The 18,729-nt window shown below is 45.7% G+C and overlaps 1 long non-coding RNA gene across 2 annotated transcripts; it reads left to right on the forward strand.

The window, feature by feature from the left end:
- The first annotated feature begins 5,210 nt into the window (after positions 1-5,210).
- On the forward strand, positions 5,211-17,079 carry Gm31992. 2 transcript variants are annotated; one of them, XR_871594.1, is made up of 4 exons: positions 5,211-5,525; positions 6,309-6,468; positions 8,900-9,027; positions 16,822-17,079. It is a non-coding gene; the product is annotated as a predicted gene, 31992 (long non-coding RNA). The 2 variants fall into 2 exon arrangements; XR_380254.2 differs by lacking the exon at positions 16,822-17,079 and adding an exon at positions 10,602-12,073.
- Positions 17,080-18,729: the final 1,650 nt, after the last annotated feature.

The raw sequence follows: 18,729 nt of genomic DNA on the forward strand, positions 1-18,729 counted from the left end.
GCTATGGTTGTGTAGAATAGTCTTGTGAGACTCCTAACAGTGGGAGTGGGAGCTGCCTCTGACTCTTTTGGCTGCTCCTGAGACTCTTCTCCCCTACTGGACTGCCTCATCCAGCCTTGATGTGAGCATCTGTGCCTCATGTTGTAGCTTGTTATGCCATACTCAGTTGATATTCCTGGGAGGCCTGCTCTCTCTCTCTCTTGCTCTCGCTCTCGCTCTCTCTCTCTCTCTACGGGAAATAGAAGAGGAATTGATCTGGGAGAAAGGGGAGGGAGGAGGGAGGGATGGAAGTATAGAGGGAAACGCCTGTGTTTGGGATGTAATATACAAGAGAAAAAAGAAAGAGAAAGAAAGAAAGAAAGAAAGAAAGAAAGAAAGAAAGAAAGAAAGAAAGAAAGAAAGAAAGAAAGAAAGAAAGAAAGAAAGGAAGAAAGGAAGGAAGGAAGGAAGGAAGGAAGGAAGGAAGGAAGGAAGGAGAGAGAGAGAGAGAAAGAAGAGAGGAGAGGAGAGAAAGAGAGAGAGAGAAGGGAGGGAGGGAAGGAAGTAAGAAAGAATAAAAAAAGTCTTTATGTAAAACAAGAAACCAGAAAGAAAGACAAAAAGGACTTCTATGGATTAAGAGAGGTACAGGTACAGGGTCATTACTAGTTAAAATTTAACTTCAAAGCTCGGATATGGTGGCACACACCTTTGATCCTAGCACTCAGGAGGCAGAGGCAGGCAGATCTCTAAGATCGAGGCCAGCTTGGTCTACAGAGCAAGTTTCAGGACAGCCTGGACAACACAGAGAAATCCTGTCTCAAAAGAAGAGAAAAATTAACTTTAAAAATACCCAAAGGCTGAAACTAAATAAAATAGGAAACTGTAGTTCTCTGAGCAAGCATACAAACATATAAAACATGCCCATGCCTTTAAGAGCTGGAGAGATGTCTCCGTTGGTAGTGTTTGCCTCACAAGCATGAGGACCTAAGTTCAGATCTCAGGGGAAAAGACAGGCACAGCAGCTCCAATCTGTGATCCTATCGTTAGGAAGGGAGAGACAGGACAATCCCAAGAACTTGCTGGCCAGCCAGTTTGGTAGCATCAGCAAGATCCAGACTCATCTGGAGAGCAACAGAAGATTCTAGAAGTCAGCCTCTGGCCCACATACACACTCACCCATGTATATATGTATACACACACACACCCACATATACATACAAATAGGTAAATAAAATAGCACACACCTCAAGATGGTTCCTCCCCTCATTCACTCATTGCTGATGGGAGTGCAAACTTTTACAGCCATTTGGAAATCTGTGAGGCTGCTTCTCAGGAAGATGGGAATGGATCTCCCTGAAGATCCAGCCATACCACTCTTGGGCCTATCCCCAAAGGACACTTCATCCCACCAACTGTGTTCATTGCTGCTCTGTTCATAATAGCCAGAAATTGGAAAGAGCCTAGATGTCCCTCAATAGAAAAGTGGATAAAGAAAATGTGTACACTTAGACAATGGAAAATTACTCAGAAATTTAAAAAAAAAATGATACCATGCAATTTGCAGGTAAATGGACAGAATTAGAAAAAAATCATCTTGAGTGAGCTAATATTCTCTTCTATTTGAATATTAGCTGTTAAATCAGTAATAGCCATGCTACAATCCATAGAACCACAGAGGATAAGTATAGAGTAAGGGACCAGATGATACAGGCAGGCACTGGTAGGAGAGGGATCTAGAATAAATAGTTATGGATGAATGGGAGGATCAAGTGGGGAACGGGGAGAGACAGGAATGAGGAAGGAATTGGGAGGAGAGACATCTAAAATTAAAGGCCATTCAATTAATTAGTGTGGAAACCTAATGCAGGAGAAACTTCCTAAAAATATATACACATGTGAAGGCAATCTAAATAAAATCACTAAGCAATGGGGGACAGAGAGCCCCAACTGGCCATTGAGAAGAGATTCTTGGCAAATGAAGCTTACAGTACCAATATTGGGTTACATCTAATAAAGTTGTTAGCCACAGGGGTCTCATGGTCCCCAGACAACCCGGGACATTGCCAAGACAATAGACGGGTCTCCAAAAACTGACAGCAGGCCCCATTGCTGAAGATAACACCTACACAGCTCATTGACTATGGAGATGTTGAGTTGGCCTTTATCAATGTGTTCTAATGTCTTTGGTATAGGGAGGTACTCTGGACCCTATCAAAAGAGAAACAAAAACATCATCCCAGCCACAACAACTTTGATCTACAATGGTATCCTGCTCTGAAGATAAGCTAGAGCAATGGTGGCCTGAAGCTTGAGGGAGGAACCAACCAATAAGTCAAATCACTGACTTAAGGCCCACTCCACAAGGTAGAACCCATACCTGACACTGCTTGGGTGACAAAGAACCAGAGTCTAGATAGCTCAGGGATCTAGAGTAAAACCAAATACTATTGGTCAAAAAAAAAAAAAAAAAAGTAGTAATAAAATTACTCCTAATAGAAACACCTTATAGGTCCCACCTGTAACCACTCCACTTGGACAGTTGGGCAACACTACAGTGAGCTACTACTATGTGGTAGAGAGATGGAGGAGAAAGAGAAGTGGAACAGCTTGTGTACTGTGAAGTGAGGCGGAACTAGAACAAGGATCAGCCTGATGTGAGCAGCCTGTCCTACCATCTGAGGCCACAGTGATGCCTTGGCCTGTGCTGCTGCAGAGGGGACAAGTCTGGGTCCATAATCCTGCAGCAGGAAGGGTCTGTGACAATGCCCATGGCCCATGCTACCACTGAAGGCCATGTTCCTGGTCTGGGCAGTCTCCTGGAGCCATGTTGTTGTCCCAGGGCCAGGCAGAGCTGGTCCCACCCCTCACGCCTTGCAATGCTTGCCCTGTCACACTGCCAGCAGGAGAGGGGGCCCTGCACCTTGCCTGGGCAGCAAAGTAGAGCTGACCCTGGTGGGGTGGGTGCGGGAAAACTGACCCTACCCCTCAACAGGCAGTGCTGGAGAGCTGGCCCTGGTGGCCTGGCTGCAAAACAGCCCATCTGCTTCTCCCCAACTGCTACATGCATGAGAAATGTCCCACCCTTCACCTAGGCAATGTGGAAGAGCTGAACTTTGTGATGAGGGCACAGGAGAGCTGGCAGGCTGACCAACTCAGCTACCACCCAGGCACTGATCCAGGGCTCCGAGTTTGCCCACGCCAACATCTACCCCATCTTTGAACTGTTGGAGCGTGTAAGAGGCTGGTCCTGCAGATCCAAAGCTTCATGGTCTCCGTGACACACCATAACAACAGGATATCTGAGAGGAGTCCCACTGAGGACCCAATATTGATAGTGTAGCAGAAACCAGAGGCCTTGAACCAGACCAATGACTCATGGCAATGAACATTGGCAAGTAAAGATGTTTGGGCAAAGGGTATAATGTGTGACACACTGTGACACACCCCAGCTTCTGCAGGGACATGGTTTTTCCTATTTTTTATATAATTTTAACTCTTTTTTTTTGTTGTTGTTTTGTTTTCTTTTCTTTTGGGGAGGAGATTGCATGGGCAGAAACAAGGGGACGAATGAGATTGAGGTGAGTGAATAATGTGAAATTCACAAAGAATCCATTAAAAGTTAAAATAAAAAGTACTCCTAGTGACATTCTCCTATACTCATAGCTCAGTGCCTTGTTCAGCAGGCTTCTGCCTGCAGCAGATGGGAACAAATACAGAGACCCACAGCCAGACATTACACAGAGAGAGAAAGACCTTGGAACACTCTGCCCCAAATAAAATGTCTTCATCAAATCTCTCCCCTCAGGGTTCAGGAAACCCACAGAAGAGGAGGCAGAAAGAGTGTAAGAGCCAGAGGAGATAGAAGACACCAGGGAAACATGGCACTAGAAATCAGCAGGGTTGATGACATACAGATGCACAGACAATGAGGCAGCAAGCACAGGGCCTGCACTGGTCTGCACCAGGTCCTCTGCATATACTCGATGGCTTCCAGTTTAGTGTTTTTATGGGATATGTGTGAACAAGTGGGTCTCTGATTCTTGTGCCTTCTTTGGGGCCCTTTTCTTTCTTTTTGTTTGTCTTATTCAACTCTAATACAATAATTTTTATTTTATACTATTATATTTTGTTATAATCCCTTAGAAGCCTGTTCTTTTCTAATGAAAGACCAAAAGGGGGTGGATCCAGATGAGAGGGGTGGTGGGAAGAAACTGGGGGGGGAACAGAGGGAGGGGAAAACATCATCAAGCTATATTGAGAAAAGAAATCTATTCTCAATACAATGAGGAAAAAATGTCCACAAGACAACAAAACAAGCAAACAAACAAAAACCCCAACTGTCAACTTGACACAGCCTAGAAAGACTTATAGCCTGGCTTGCAAATGTTTCCTCCATGTTGATATTCTTAGGCATTATGCTTTACAGTAGTCAGCAATAATTCTCCTAAATGTGTATGCAGAACATATCTAACCAAGCCAGTGGTAGGCATATAGAGGTTATGGCCATGGGCTCTGGGTTATTGCAAACAGTTCTACAATGAATGCAGACCCTTGCATTTGCAATCTTAGGTACCAAAGGTTATTCCCTTAGAGCAGATATCACCAAGAACGGAGTTGGGTTTTTTGATTTTTGTTTTACAGAACAGAAACCTGTTACAGAAGCGCCCTGATCCTCTCACACTCTGAAAGCATCTTGCTCGAAGTCCCTTTCCCCTGAGACCTTCCATGTGCAGGAGGGGCACACACCAGAAGTGTGGTTTGGGGCTCACACAAGGTGAGCGACACAAAGGAAGTGACGGCTGTTTTATCATAGAAACAACTTAACAGGATGTGGTTTCATCTCCATCCAGGTGAGAAATTCGAAGGAGACCAACATTTACACAAGGAAGCCACAGCCAGCGCCTGAATTCAATTTTGACTGATGCCACAGCCGCAATTATACCAGTTTTATTTTCCTGACTTTACAAAAACTGAAAATTGGTGTGACTCTAAATGCTCCTTGAACTTCTCAAGGCCCTGAAACTTGACCTATATCCACCATTAACTTTTTTTTTTCACTGTGGGGTTGGGGTATGTGAAAGGAATATATATATATATGTATCCAAAGACATTCACTAATAACCACTTCTTGGTTTAAAAATTCAAAAGAGATAGTTTGGCACATTTAATAGAAGTCTTTCCAAACCAGCGGCTTCCAAAGCTTGTCAGTCTGATTAATTTATAAATTGAACGCTAAATCGTCATTGTAGCTTCCTGGAGGTCAGCAGGAGAAAAAGTGACTCGCGTAAGCATCAAGCAGGTTATAATTTAACCAGTGAATCCTATTTTAGGTGACCACATCCCCGGCGCAGAAAACAAAGTGTTTGTTCAACAGTTTTCTCTGCTTTCGTCTTTGAGGTACGAAGGCATTTACGATTGAGTAATATGAATTGCTCCCACTCCAGCTTTTCTGAAACGTTCGAATGGACCCTAATTTACAGACAACAGCAAGATAAAAGTCATGGTCTAATGATACGGCTGTGCCCTTTATCCAGCTGGATGGGGTAAGTCATCCAGGTCACATGCTTATTCGAAAAAGCAAGATTTTAGAACTTGATGTTCTTTAGATTAATCAAGGACCCCTGTTTGGTGTTTGGCGGTCACACCGATCCCCCTGCAGTTTTCAGACTCCAGTGCCCATGTCTCTCCCCTTCTTCGAGCATTTATTTATTCGGTGGTCATTTTGCAGCACCTCTTCCAGGCTGACCTGTATTAAGTGTTGGCAAAAACAACAACCTGTTGCCTTGTGTCATTTACGAGTCCATTTCACCAGCGCAGACTCATTTGGCCATGCAGTGCACGCAGTTTAAGCTTGCCGACTCATCCCCATGGTTTCTGCCCTCTCAAGGCGGGCTTGGTGAATGGATTCATAGTTGCACCAGAGAAAGAATGAGAGAACTTACAAAGCCTCGTATCTGGGCTGTTTTGTGTTTTTATCAAGATTATCAAGCATCTTATCTGTGTTTCTCTTTAACTTTCTTTGCCTGGAAAAGCAATGCTGACGCCGGCCAGAAGCAATATTCCCCCCTCCTCCTTCCCCTCCCCCAGAGGTCCTCAGTGGCCTCGGAGTTTTTGCTGAGACTGTTTTGGCGAAGGAGCCATCTCTGTGTGGGGCGACACAATGTCTCGGCCCTTCTCTGCCCCTATTTTCAAACCAAACAAGTCTCTATGAGGAGATTGGCAAGTGGATGGTGATCTCAAGTTCATCATTCCTAGCGCTGCTGTTAGAGAATAATTTGAAATGTGACTAAAACGCTATTTAAGTAGGTTTTCCTTTACATCTATAGCCGAGAAGCCAACAAGCCCCTGAGGAAACCACAGGTCGGCTGAGCTGATGCGCGCTTAGGGGTGACTGGTAGGCAGAATCAGGAAATGAACCGCATCCAGACGCAGCTAAAAATACTTCAGCGCTTTCCACCGGCCCCACAGACAGAAATGCCATCTGTGGTGAGTCCCGGCACCGAAGCCAGAGTTTCAGTCTTACCGAGCATGCTCTGTGCTGATGAACCATATTCCCACCCAACCCACAATTTTTTTTCAAACTTTTCTCTTAAAAAATTATAAATACCTTCTAGATCATCCCAATCTTAAAACCTTTCCAAAAATCACTTAGAAAGACCTCTATAAACAAATAAGACGCTCCTAAAACAAAAAGCTCTACTTTTCTGCCTGTGCTCGCTCATGATTCTCACTTCTTTTTAAAAGATTGTTCAGGTTTTGCCTCAACTGTGACATTTAAACCTTCACAGAAACGTGTGTGTGTGTGTGTGTGTGTGTGTGTGTGTGTGTGTGTGTGTGCACGCACGCACGCGGACACACACACACAAGATGCTAAAACTTGAACACAGAACCTTGCTGTATCACTGAGCTATCTTCCCAGCCATGAAAATGTTCTGGTGTAAGGTACCAAAATCATTTGCTCATTTCATTTTAAGATTTATTTTATTTTACATGATGAGTGTTTTGCCTGCATGTGTGTGTGGAAACCATGTATATGTGTGGTGTCCAAGAAGGCCAGAAAAGGGTATCAGATCCCCTGAGACTGGAATTATAGAGGTAATGAGCTGCCATGTTTGCTGGGAACCAAACCTGGGTCCTCTGCAAGGACAGCCAGTGCTCTTGAGTCACCCTCCTCCGGTCCCTTCTGCTCATCTTTTGACATAGAGGTTCATTGATCTTCCAAGCACAGAGCATCATACCTCTCAGACAGTGCCTTCCCACAAAAGCTCCCAGTCGGGGGAGGCAGTGAAAGGACCTGCACCAACTGCCTCGATATTGGTCCCTCCAAGGCAGACAGCTGTGCCTGGCACTATCGAAATGAAAGCATCCATAGCCTAGCTCTGCCCTTAGTGGAGCTAGATGCACTCTAGCAAAAGCTCAAAACTGTCACTCTTCTTGTAATCACTCTTGTTCCCTGTAGACACCTTCAACACACACACACACATGCACGCACACAAACATTTTGTGACAGTGAGTCACTTAAAAGAGAGAAAATAGAATTTTATGCCTGAGAACGAAGAGCTACACTGACTTTGCTAGGAGAAAGAAGGCTTTGTACGGTAACATCACAGCATGGACTTCGGCACTGTGCAGGCCTGAGGAAGTGCACTGCTACTTGCTAGTCGTGTGGTCAGCACAAGATAGTTCATCTCTCTGAAAATGAGATGCTAGGGCTGTCTGACTGGGTTGTCAGGAGTCTATGAAGTAGGCAGAGCATGCAGCTGTGACACAGGGCTCTTCAAGTCCTTGGAACCTGGCAGGTTGTGAGTGTTTGTAATTAAGTAAGAAATGCTCCCTCATCGTGTTTTTTATGAGGTTTTGCGTGTGTGTGTGTGTGTGTGTGTGTGTGTGAGAGAGAGAGAGAGAGAGAGAGAGAGAAAGAGAGAGATTCTTATATTTTATTTTTGAATTCTGGTTTGTTGTTTGTTTGCCTGTTTGTTTGTTTGTTTGTTTGTTTTTCTTTCTTTCTTTTTAATGTATATGGATGCTTTGCCACAATGTATATTGTGTACACCACGTGTATGCAGTGCCCAAGGGGGCCAGATGAGGACAGCAGTTCCCTGGAACTAGAGTTATAGCCAGTTGTGAGCTGCCATGTGTGCTGGGAACTGAACCCTGGTCCTCTGAAAGAGCAACAGTACTCTGAACTGTCTCTCCCACCTCTATTTGTTCTCTAAAGAGAAGTGCCGCAGACCCTCTGGGTCCCTTTGTCTGCGTGGACAGGGTCTCTAGTCGCAGGTGGACAAGGAGTCGGCGGGTGACAGACAGATTAACACGCGAGATTGTGTAGAATCTGAATGTATTGTCACAAAGTGAACACCAGTCTTATATAGTACAGAAAATACAAGGGGTCGGAAGTCACAGCAGGCAAGGTACATTGAAGTTACCTGATACAAAACAAAGGAATGACTACAAAGGGACTCACAGGAACCAGGTAGATGTTTACAGTAAAGATAAAGCAGTCCTGCCTAGGGTCAGCTTAATGACAGGTAAGGATTTCACGCTCCAGTGTTATACCTTTGAACCTTGTGAAGGCTAGCACCAGGGGGTTCTGCTCTTACATACCTTCTCATGAATAATGCAATACCACAACCCCCCTATTTCCTAGGCCTTGCTAAATTCTTATATGAGTGTAACTTTTAAGTATCTGGAGAATCTCCATTTGTCAGAAGAATTCACCAGCTTGCTTCTAATATGCAATGTAGCCTGTACTGAAGATTTTTATCTCAGTGGGATTCCCTGGTTCTATTTTGGTATTCCCTTGATTGGGTGCGATTTGCTACTGTCCTTAGTAGACCAGCTCTGAGCTACTGGCTCTGTCTTTTGTAATGCTTAATTAGTTACTAAATAGGTTAACTTCCTTACTGCATTCTTACAGGATTCTAAGCTCGCAGGCTTCTGGAACCTTGGAACACTGGGGAGACTTAATTATAACAGAATTTTTCCATATACCAGACTAATGCAGGAATAGAGTATGGGTAAATGAGAACACCAAAGCTCCTGGAGGTGAGTTTCCTTGAAGCTCTTTTTTTTTCTTTTTTTTTTTATTACATATTTAATTACATTTCCAATGCTATCCCAGAAGTCCCCCATACCGCCCCCCCACTTCCCTACCCACCCATTCCCATTTTTTTGGCCCTGGCGTTCCCCTGTACTGGGGCATATAAAGTTTGCATGTCCAATGGGCCTCTCTTTCCAGTGATGGCCGACTAGGCCATCCTTTGATACATATGCAGCTAGAGTCAAGAGCTCCGGGGTACTGGTTAGTTCATAATGTTGTTCCACCTATAGGGTTGCAGATCGCTTTAGCTCCTCGGGTACTTTCTCTAGCTCCTCCATTGGGAGCCCTGTGATCCATCCACTAGCTGACTGTGAGCATCCACTCACGAGGAAACTCTTTTCCTCGTGAATGCTTTCAGACTTTTTCAGCCTGTCAAGCAGACTTGACCGGAGGGCGTGGCAGAGAAGGAAGGAAGAGATGGTGTGAAACTGGATGGGTCGTGGGAATCTGGGAAGAGTTGTGGGAAGGGAAAGCAGGGTCAGAATATATAAACGAATCTTTTCAATACAAATATATTTAGAAAAAAAAAAGAATATTGAAAAGTGGAACCTTGTAGAAGGTGATTTGGCTCATGGAAAGATGACCATTCAGGGTGACTGTGGTTCTCGGAAGAAAGAATAAGCTTCCATGTAAGCTGTTGTAAAGCAGTGGGGTTTCAGAACTTGCTTGGTCTATAGCTTCTCCTTCTACGGGACGTCTCCAGTCTGCTGTTCTTATCTGCTATGTGATGGCATGTGTCACACTGTGACAGTCATCTGAACTTATCCAAATAACTATATCTGGATACCTATAAACTAGATAAATATCAATTTTTTCTATATAAACTAGGTTTCTCCAGATGACTGTCAGTCTTCAAAATTGTGAGCTATATAAATCAATTAAAAAAAAAAAAAAAGGTGCTCGCAGCCAATCATCAGACTGAGCACAGGGAGCACAATGGAGGAGTTAGGGGAACGACTAAAGAAGCTGAAGGGGCCTTATCTGGCATCAATGGGAGGGGAGGCCCTTGGTCCTATGAAGGCTTAATGCCCCAGTGTGGAGGAATGTTAGGGTGGGGAGGCAGAAGTGTGTAGATGGGTGGGGGAGCACTCTCTCAGAAGCAGGGTAAGGGGAAATGGGATGGCAGGTTTGCAGAGGGGAAACCAGGAAAGGGGATAGCATTTGAAATGTAAATAAATAAAATATCCGATTAAAAAAATTGTGGGGGAAAAGGATGCCCTCCATAGTCTCTGTCACTTAACACGTGGTGCCCCGTTAGTGGCTCTGTCTGGGGAAGTCTGGGAAGGTCGGTGTGGGTAGAGAACTCGTGTTTCTGGAAGCAGGCTTGGAGAGTAAAAAAGAAAAAAACTCAACCTACTTCCAGTTTGCTCTCTCTGCTTCATGCCTTTGGTAGAGGATGTGAGCTCTCATCTGCATCTTTCTCCAGCCACCATGCCTACTGCTTGCTTCATGCCTCCCCTCCAGGGTGGACTTTCACCTCTCTGGAATTGTACGCCCAAACAAATTCTTTCTTTTACAGGTTGCTTTGGTCCTGGCATTTTATTGCAGTCACCGAAAAGTAACTGATAATCAGTAGCCCAGAGATTGAGAAGGGAGACTTGTAGGTGAAGACGAGGAATCGTGAGAGATAAAGGAATGGGTGTGGGTTGAAAACCCAGGGCCCCAAAACTCCACGTGAAGTGACACCCACATATCCATATGTCATCTTGTATCTATGCAAGTGTTAAGTCAGAGAAGAAACAAGGAGACAGCGGCTACCCCTGAAAGAGCTGCTCTCAGCCTGCTGTCCTCTCTCTCTGGCCAGAGTGTTACCTGTCACTGCTGTTTGCTGCAGGTGACTGTGGTGGAAGTGACCCTGGGAGGCCACCGTGTGTTTGGTGTTTTTACAGCACTGCCTCTTGGGCCCTTGCAGCCCACTCCTGCATCCGGCTGCACTGAAGGCAACAAACATCTCAGCAGGGCCAGCGGAATGCAGCGTGGCCCAGAACTAGTGGGCCTTCCGCAGTCTTCGCACACAGTACCGATATTAATAGAACGCTGGGGATGAGGAAGGCCAGAAGACCTGCCTTCATTCTCCTAGGATCCCCGAGTAGAAGATGATGGTCCTGTCAAACAGGGCAGGTGCCTTGAGAGAAGGAACAGAATGGGGACTGAAGAGAGAGGAAGAACAAAATTACGGGGCTTCCCACACCTGCTCTAGCTCCCAAATATAGACACAAGTATAGGCCTTGTGCTTATTAAAAAAAGCTGGCCAGATACTTATCTATTCTAACCCTTTTTGAGCCCATCTGTGGCCTACTACCCAGCCACATGCCCTGTTACTTGCCAACTCAGTCTTGCACTGGCTGCTCCTGCCCCATCGCCGTCCTCATAGTGCCTGCCCACCACCATGCGAACTGCTCATGGAGAATAATCACAGCCAATCTCCCAGTGCAGCCCCCCTCTCTCTGCTCCCCACCAGACACCCTCTCTGGGATCAGAAATCTTGCTTCCTCCTCTCTTGCCCAGCTATTGGCTGATCAGCTCTTTATTAAGCAGTCAGAGGCAATAAAAAACAACTTTACACAACACTGAGACAGGAGATGCTTGGCAATGCCATTGTCTGGACTGCAGCCGGATCTCTGGGCACAGGAATTGGCATTGGAATACACAGTGCACAAAAGCATCCCCCAACATGAGGGAGGGAATAATTGCACCCCACTGAAGGGCCTGGATTGCTCCATGAAGGCAGTGGCTGCTGGATGGGTGTGGCAGTTTGAATGAAAATGGCCCCCACAGGCTCCTGTAGATTGACATTATTTGGAAGGAATAGGACCTGTGCCCTGATGATCAAACCAGGCTCCTCTCAATCTCTCTCTCTCTCTCTCTCTCTCTCTCTCTCTCTCTCTCTCTCTCCCCCTGACAATCCAATCCAGATGTATCTCTCTCCCTTCTGAAGTAACAGCTCTCAGCTACCTCTCCAGCACCATGCCTGTCTGCCTGCCGCCAGCCCCAACTGAACGCTTTCCTTTATAAGTCGCCTTGGCCATGGTGTCTGTTCACAGCAATAGGAACTCTAACCAAGACAATGGGGAACATGTGAACCATGGGGGTTAGGGGGAGATCTCACCAAATAGCCCAAGCAAGTTTCAAATTCAAGATTTCTCTGCCTCAGCCTCCAGCATGCTGAGATTACAGGCACCCTCCCCAAAGCCAGGCTTAACCACTAAGAGAGGGGTGGCTCAGGCTAGGAAGGATGGGGGGTGGGGGGTGGGGGGTGTCACAGCAAGACTTGTTTTAACACTGGATGCCAAGCACTCCTGTAGGGTGAGGGGACACAAAGACAGCCTCGGGAGCAAGCGGCCCCAGGAGCTGTGAGTGGGCAGGCTGCTTTGTGGTGGGAGAGAGATGAGGCTGTGAGCAGAGCTGTGTTATTCAAATCCTTGAGGCTTCACTGCTCAAATTTCTCAGTGAAGTGAGATATCCAATCCTGAGACTAAGAAGGGAGAGTCCGAAAAGCTTTAGCAAAGCCTAAGCCAGTGCAGGCTTCTTCGACTTGCAGCTGCGGTTTGTTATGATCCTTGTCCTCGTGGGACTGTGGTTTCCTTTAGTAAATGACAAGGGTAGTGAGCAACAGAAGCTGGTGTGTCCACATTGGGGGGGGGGGGGGGGGGGAGAAGGTGCGGAAGAGCAGCTGGAAGTTAGAGAACAGGAGGCGAAGACTAACTAATCACTCATGTATATGAATACATGCTGTGCGCCTAGATTGGGCAGATCTACCGCTACACTACCATCTTCCACATCCCACTAGAACTTGCAGTTTCTCCAGGCCATGTGCTTCTGCTCCACTTTTCTTCTTCCTCCTCCTCCCCTGCATCCTCTCCCTCTTCCATTTTCTCCTTCTTCTCTCCCCCACCTCCACTCCACCTTCCCTTTATCTGTCCAATCATCAGCTATCCTTTATTTTACAAATTAAGGTGGGAAGCAGGTTTATAGGAAATCACCTGAGTGCTGACTCATTCCTTGTTCGAAACCCTCACAGGAGGAGGAACTAACATTAAATATAATTAGCCCCAGGGCTATCCGCAACACCCATCCAATTAAAGAGTTGCCTTGGTCATGGTGTCTGCTCACAGCAGTAAAATGCTAATTATGACACTTTGTCTCTTCAGTGATTGTAGATTCTGTCGGGTTGACAATTTCCAACAATCACAGTTGAAGAAACACTGGCATGAAGAGTGTCCCTCAGGTGCATCCACTTAGAACCCCAGGACATGACCTCCTTTGGATAGAAGGCATTTGCAGATATAATTAGTGGAAGATTTGACATTAACACTGCTTAAGGTGACTGTCATTCTTATAAAAATGTACAGACTCTCCATGGTTTGTGCTCCCGCAGGCGGCCACGCTGATGTTCATGGCCACTGTCACCACCACATGTCACATGGATGTGCAGTCTGTGCAGCCGCCTGAAGGCGTGCTGGTGTTTGTGGCTGGTGTTGCCACCAGAGGTCATGCTGGTGACCATGGTCTGTGCTGTGGCAGAGGTCTGTGTTTATGTTTGTGGACTGTGCTGCCATTGATTGTAAAGGGCAAGAGAGCTTCTTTTTCAGTAGTATGGATGACTGCAAACTCACAGTCGAGAACAGGAGACATAGAAGGCCTTTGTGACCTTCACCAACCCCACCCCCAAAAAGACATAGTCTAGACAGCAAGCTCTGAACTCTTAAGATTGTGATAGGAATCCTTATCTGTAGCTCTTCCCAGTTGATGGCTTCTGCTCAGGGTGAGAGTCAGGGAGTCACTTGTTTTCTTTAAGGACTGGCTACTGGGAGTTTTGACTTCGTCCCAGTGAGTATATGGGCAACACAAATTAAGCTTGTTGGTTTCTTCTTCTTCTTCTTCTTCTTCTTCTTCTTCTTCTTCTTCTTCTTCTTCTTCTTCTTCTTCTTCTTCTTCTTCTTCTCCTCCTCCTCCTCCTCCTCCTCCTCCTCCTCCTCCTCCTCCTCCTCCCCCTCCCCCTCCCCCTCTCCCTCTCTCTCCCTCTCCCCCTCCCCCTCCCCCTCTCCGTCCTCCTCCTCTTCCTCCTCCTTCTTCTTATTCTTTCCTTTGGGGAGGCCACAAGAGAGGGGGAGTGGACTTTGGAAGTCTAGGAAATGAATGTGATCTGGGTACATTGTATGAAACTCCCAAATAATCAAAATATTATATTGAAGAAAAAGTACAAATGCCAAATAGGGAGAGGACTATATGAAAACAGAAGTAATTATTTAACATCCCATGGTGAGCAGACAGCACCTTTCTATCTCCGTTTAAAAGTGGGTGTATGTTCATTGCTATTTTTTTTAAGATTTATTTATTTTATGTATGTGAGTACATTAGTGCTATCTTCAGACACACCAGGAGAGGGCATTGGATCCCATTACAGACGGTTAGGGGCCACCATGTAGTTGGGAATTGAGTGCAGAACCTCTGGAAGAACAGCCAGTGCTCTCAACTGCTGAGCCTCAATCTCCCCGCCCCTTATTGCTGTTTTCTAAAAGACACTAGATCAAAGCATCTAAACAGAAATATCAAGGGTGGCCTGAGGCCCCTGACACTGTGGAAGGCATAAACTAAGAGTGCTCCCCGAGGTCCCCAGAAGGAGCCCACTAAGCTGCCGCCTTGGTTTGGAACTTCTGTTGTTTCGTGACCAGTTTGTGGCCAGCCACCCTAAGAAACAAACATCCAGGAAGGAGGTAGCAGCTGAAGGGTTGAGGCTGAGGACGGCAGTGCATTCTCTCCATCTTGTGCGCTCTCCTGTCGGTAAGATTCTGAGACTCAGTGGGCTCAGCTCAGCAGCTGACTAGGTCCTGGGCTTGTAGAAATAGGAGGGGTGTGTGCATAAAAAGCAAAAATGGGCCAGGTGTGATGGTGCACACCTTCGGTCCTAACACTCAGGAGGCAGAGGCAGGTAGAGCTCTGTGAATTCAAGGCCAGCCCGGTCAACCTAGTGAGTTCCAAGACAGTCAGTTGGTCCCTTTCTAAAAGAGAAGGGAGAGAGAGGAAGGAGAAGGCTGCACAGCCACAGAACAATTACTACTTTCCTCCTGATGTCCCTATTATGTCGTCATTGTTCAAAGTTTGGTGTATTTTCAGGGGCTAGCAGGGAGCCACACCACAGTGTTTGCAGAGGCAATAGAGGTGATTAAAAGTGCAGTTTTGAAAGTAAGCTAGAAAAAAAAAAAAAAAAAAGCTGGGTGGTGGTGGCGCATGCCTTTAATCCCAGCACTCGGGAGGCAGAGGCAGGTGGATTTCTGAGTTCGAGGCCAGCCTGGTCTATAAAATGAGTTCCAGGACAGTCAGGGCTATACAGAGAAACCCTGTCTCGAAAAAAACAAAAGAAAAAGAAAAAGAAAGAAAGAAAGAAAGGAAGGAAGAAAGAAAGAAAGAAAGAAAGAAAGAAAGAAAGAAAGAAAGAAAGAAAGCTAGAAGAGTATAAGTCCTGTGGACATCAGTATAGTCGGGCTACTTAAAAGAATATTGTGGCGTCTTAGTCAGTGTGCTGTTTGACCATGGCAATTCTTATAAAGAAAACATTTACTTGTGGCTGGCTTACAGTTTCAGAGGTTTAGTCCATTATCCTCATGGTGGGAGCATGGTGGCCTGCAGACAGACATGGTACAGGAGAAATAGCTGAGAATTCCAGATCCGAAGGCAGAAGGAAAACAGACAGTCGTTGGGCCTGCCTTAGGCTTCTGAAACCCAAACCCCAAAGCCCACCCCCAGTGACACACTTCCTCCAACAAGGCCACACCTCCTAGTAGTATCATTCCCTAATAGCCAAGCATTCAAATATATGAGCTCATGGGGGCCATTCCTGTTCAAACCACCACAGATGGGGTCAAAATATTTCTTTTATTATTTTTTTCCTTTTTCCAATCCAGATATATTAGGTCAAACTAGAGCTCTATATTGTAATTTTATAATTATAGTTCCCCCATCTCTGTGTATATATGTGTGTGCATGTGTGTGTGTGTGTGTATACATGCGCGCTCTCTCTCTCTCTCTCTTTCTCTCTCTCTCTCTATCTCTGCTGACTGACCAGCAAGTCCCAGGGATCTATCCATTTCTGATCCCCAGCTCTGAGTTACAGACACATGCCACAGCACTCAACTTTTTAGATGGGTGCTGGGGACCTGAACTTAGGTCCTCACACTTGCATAGCAGGTGCTCTGTGCACTGAGCCATCTCCTCATCCCCTAGGTATAGACTTCTCCCTGAGTCTGCCACAGACAGTGAACCAGAAGTGCAGGAAAATAAGGACTTTATGCCTGTAGTCATGTGTGTGTGTGTTAGTAAGATGAGGACTATTTAGAAGCATGACTTGTTGGAACCAGGGTATATTTTAGTAGTAGAGTGTGCATGTGAAAAGCTGGGTTCAATCCCAAATACTTCAAAAAGAGAAAAGAGAATCTGTACATCTCAGCCCAGCAGTGTCTTGTGAGAGACGTGTGTTACTGATTTCCAGGAGGCAGTTCTTATCCCTCCTGCACCCACTTTGCCCAGGTGGTACTGTCTATTGCTACAGGAGCAGCAAGTGTTACCCTAGGAACATGGGTTAACCACACTCAAAGGTTACCTGCTTGCCTGTCTATGAACCACAGCCATGGCTCCTCCTGCCTGGTCTTTGCTGAGAAGAACCATCTCCAGGTGGGTTGTCTGATGCTGACAGCAACGCATACTTGTTATTGTTGCTTTTGTTATTTTTTTTTTCTTAGTGTGACCTTTTGGACTACATCCTTGGCACAGACGCAAAGCTTGTTAAAGCTAATACCTTGTTTAATGGAACCTTGAAGATCAAAGGCAGAAGATCAGGGCAAGCAAGTCTCTTCCAAGACCCTGAAAGTCATTTTCCTCCTGCACAGTTTTGACGTTCCGCCTCCCCGTTTGTTCTGAGCTGTAATAGAATCCTCTTGCTCTAATTGCAGTCCAACGGAGACAGACAATGCGTGTGCTTATTTATTAAACGCTACAAAGACTGGGATGAAAATTAAGAACAGAATCAAATCAAAGGCTTAGATATTTTATCATGCATACCATCACCCACATAGCACAGGTCTGCCAACTGAGAGGGAAAAAAGGATGAAAGTGCGGGAAGGGACAGAGAAGATGGTGAGAAGAGAGGAGAGCTTTCTTGCTGAACTGGCCCTTCTCTGCACTCTGCTGACAATATTTGAAGACAGTAGAACACAGAAAGAGAGCAGAAGAAATGCCTATCTCGGAGTTGACCAGATGGCTCAGTGGTAAAGGGCTCACTGTAAAAGCCTGATGACCTGAGTTTGGTCCCTGAGACCCATGTAAGGTGAATCACAATCTGAGCTCTGTGCATGGACATCTACATACATGACTTGCACAAACATACACACAATATAATACATTTTAAGTACATCTCTCATCAGTCAATACATTGGGTGCCTACCTATTATACAAGGGTTGGGGGGGGGCGCTCTGGGATTATAAAGAGGAAGATTCCCTTGCTCTTGGGAAGTGACAAAGGTTAACAATTAAAGCCTCTACAAAGTTCACAGAGAAGGTGGTTGGAAACCCTGCCTGGGGAAGAAGGGAGGTTCCAGGTAGGCTAGGAAGATGAGTAGGGGGTCACTGAGTATGTAAACAGACCATACAAAAGCAGGGAGCTTTATGTTTTTTGTTTTTTGGTTTTTCAAGACAGGGTTTCTCTGTATAGCCCTGGCTGTCCTAGAACTCACTTTGTAGGCCAGGCTGGCCTCCAACTCAGAAATCCTCCCGAGTGCTGGGATTAAAGGTGTGTGCCACCACGCCCGGCAGCAGGGAGCTTTAAAGAGCATTTCTTTTTTTAAGGAGAATTAGGAAGCTGCAGATTTATACTCTGGGTGTGGTAGACATAGACCTATAATTCCAGAGGCAGGTGGATCTCTATGAATTTGAGACTAGCCTATATGGCAAGTTCCAGGCAAGCCAGGGGCTACAGGATGAGACCCTATCTCAAAACAGAAGAGGAGGAGAGAAAGAAGGAAAGAAAGAAAGGGAAGGGAAGGGGAAAGGGAAGAAAGAAAGGATGGTATTTTAAATATACTTGGCCCAGGGAGTGGCACTGTTAGGAGGTATGGCCTTATTGAACTAGGTGTGGCCTTGTTGGAGGAAGTATGACTCTGAGACCCTCCTAGCTGCCTGAAAACAGTCTGCTCCTAGCTTCCTTTGGATGAAGACGTAGAACCCTCAGCTACTCCAGCACCATGCCTGCCTGGATGCTGCCTTGCTCCCTACCTTGATGATAATGGATGAACAGAACTTGTAAGCCAGCCCCAATTAAATGTTGTCCTTTATAAGAGTTCTTAGTCATGGTGTCTGCTCACAGCAATGGAAACCCTAATTAAGGCAGAAAGAAAAAAAGAAAAAAAGAAAGAAAGGAAGGAAGGAAGGAAGGAAGGAAGGAAGAAAGAAAGAAAGAAAGAAAGAAAGAAAGAAAGAAAGAAAGAAAGAAAGAGAAAGAAAGAAAAAGAGAAGAAAAAGGCCAGTGTGATTGAGCAGTAGAAGGAGAAGGAGACAGACAGGCTGGGAACAGATTATGGAAAGTCTTTCCTACCACACAAGAAGTGTGGCCACTATGTGAATGCAATCTCACTGGGAGTGGAGAGATGGCTCCT

Source organism: Mus musculus, chromosome 10 (genome assembly GCF_000001635.26).
Source record: "Mus musculus strain C57BL/6J chromosome 10, GRCm38.p6 C57BL/6J".
Lineage (NCBI taxonomy): Eukaryota > Metazoa > Chordata > Mammalia > Rodentia > Muridae > Mus > Mus musculus.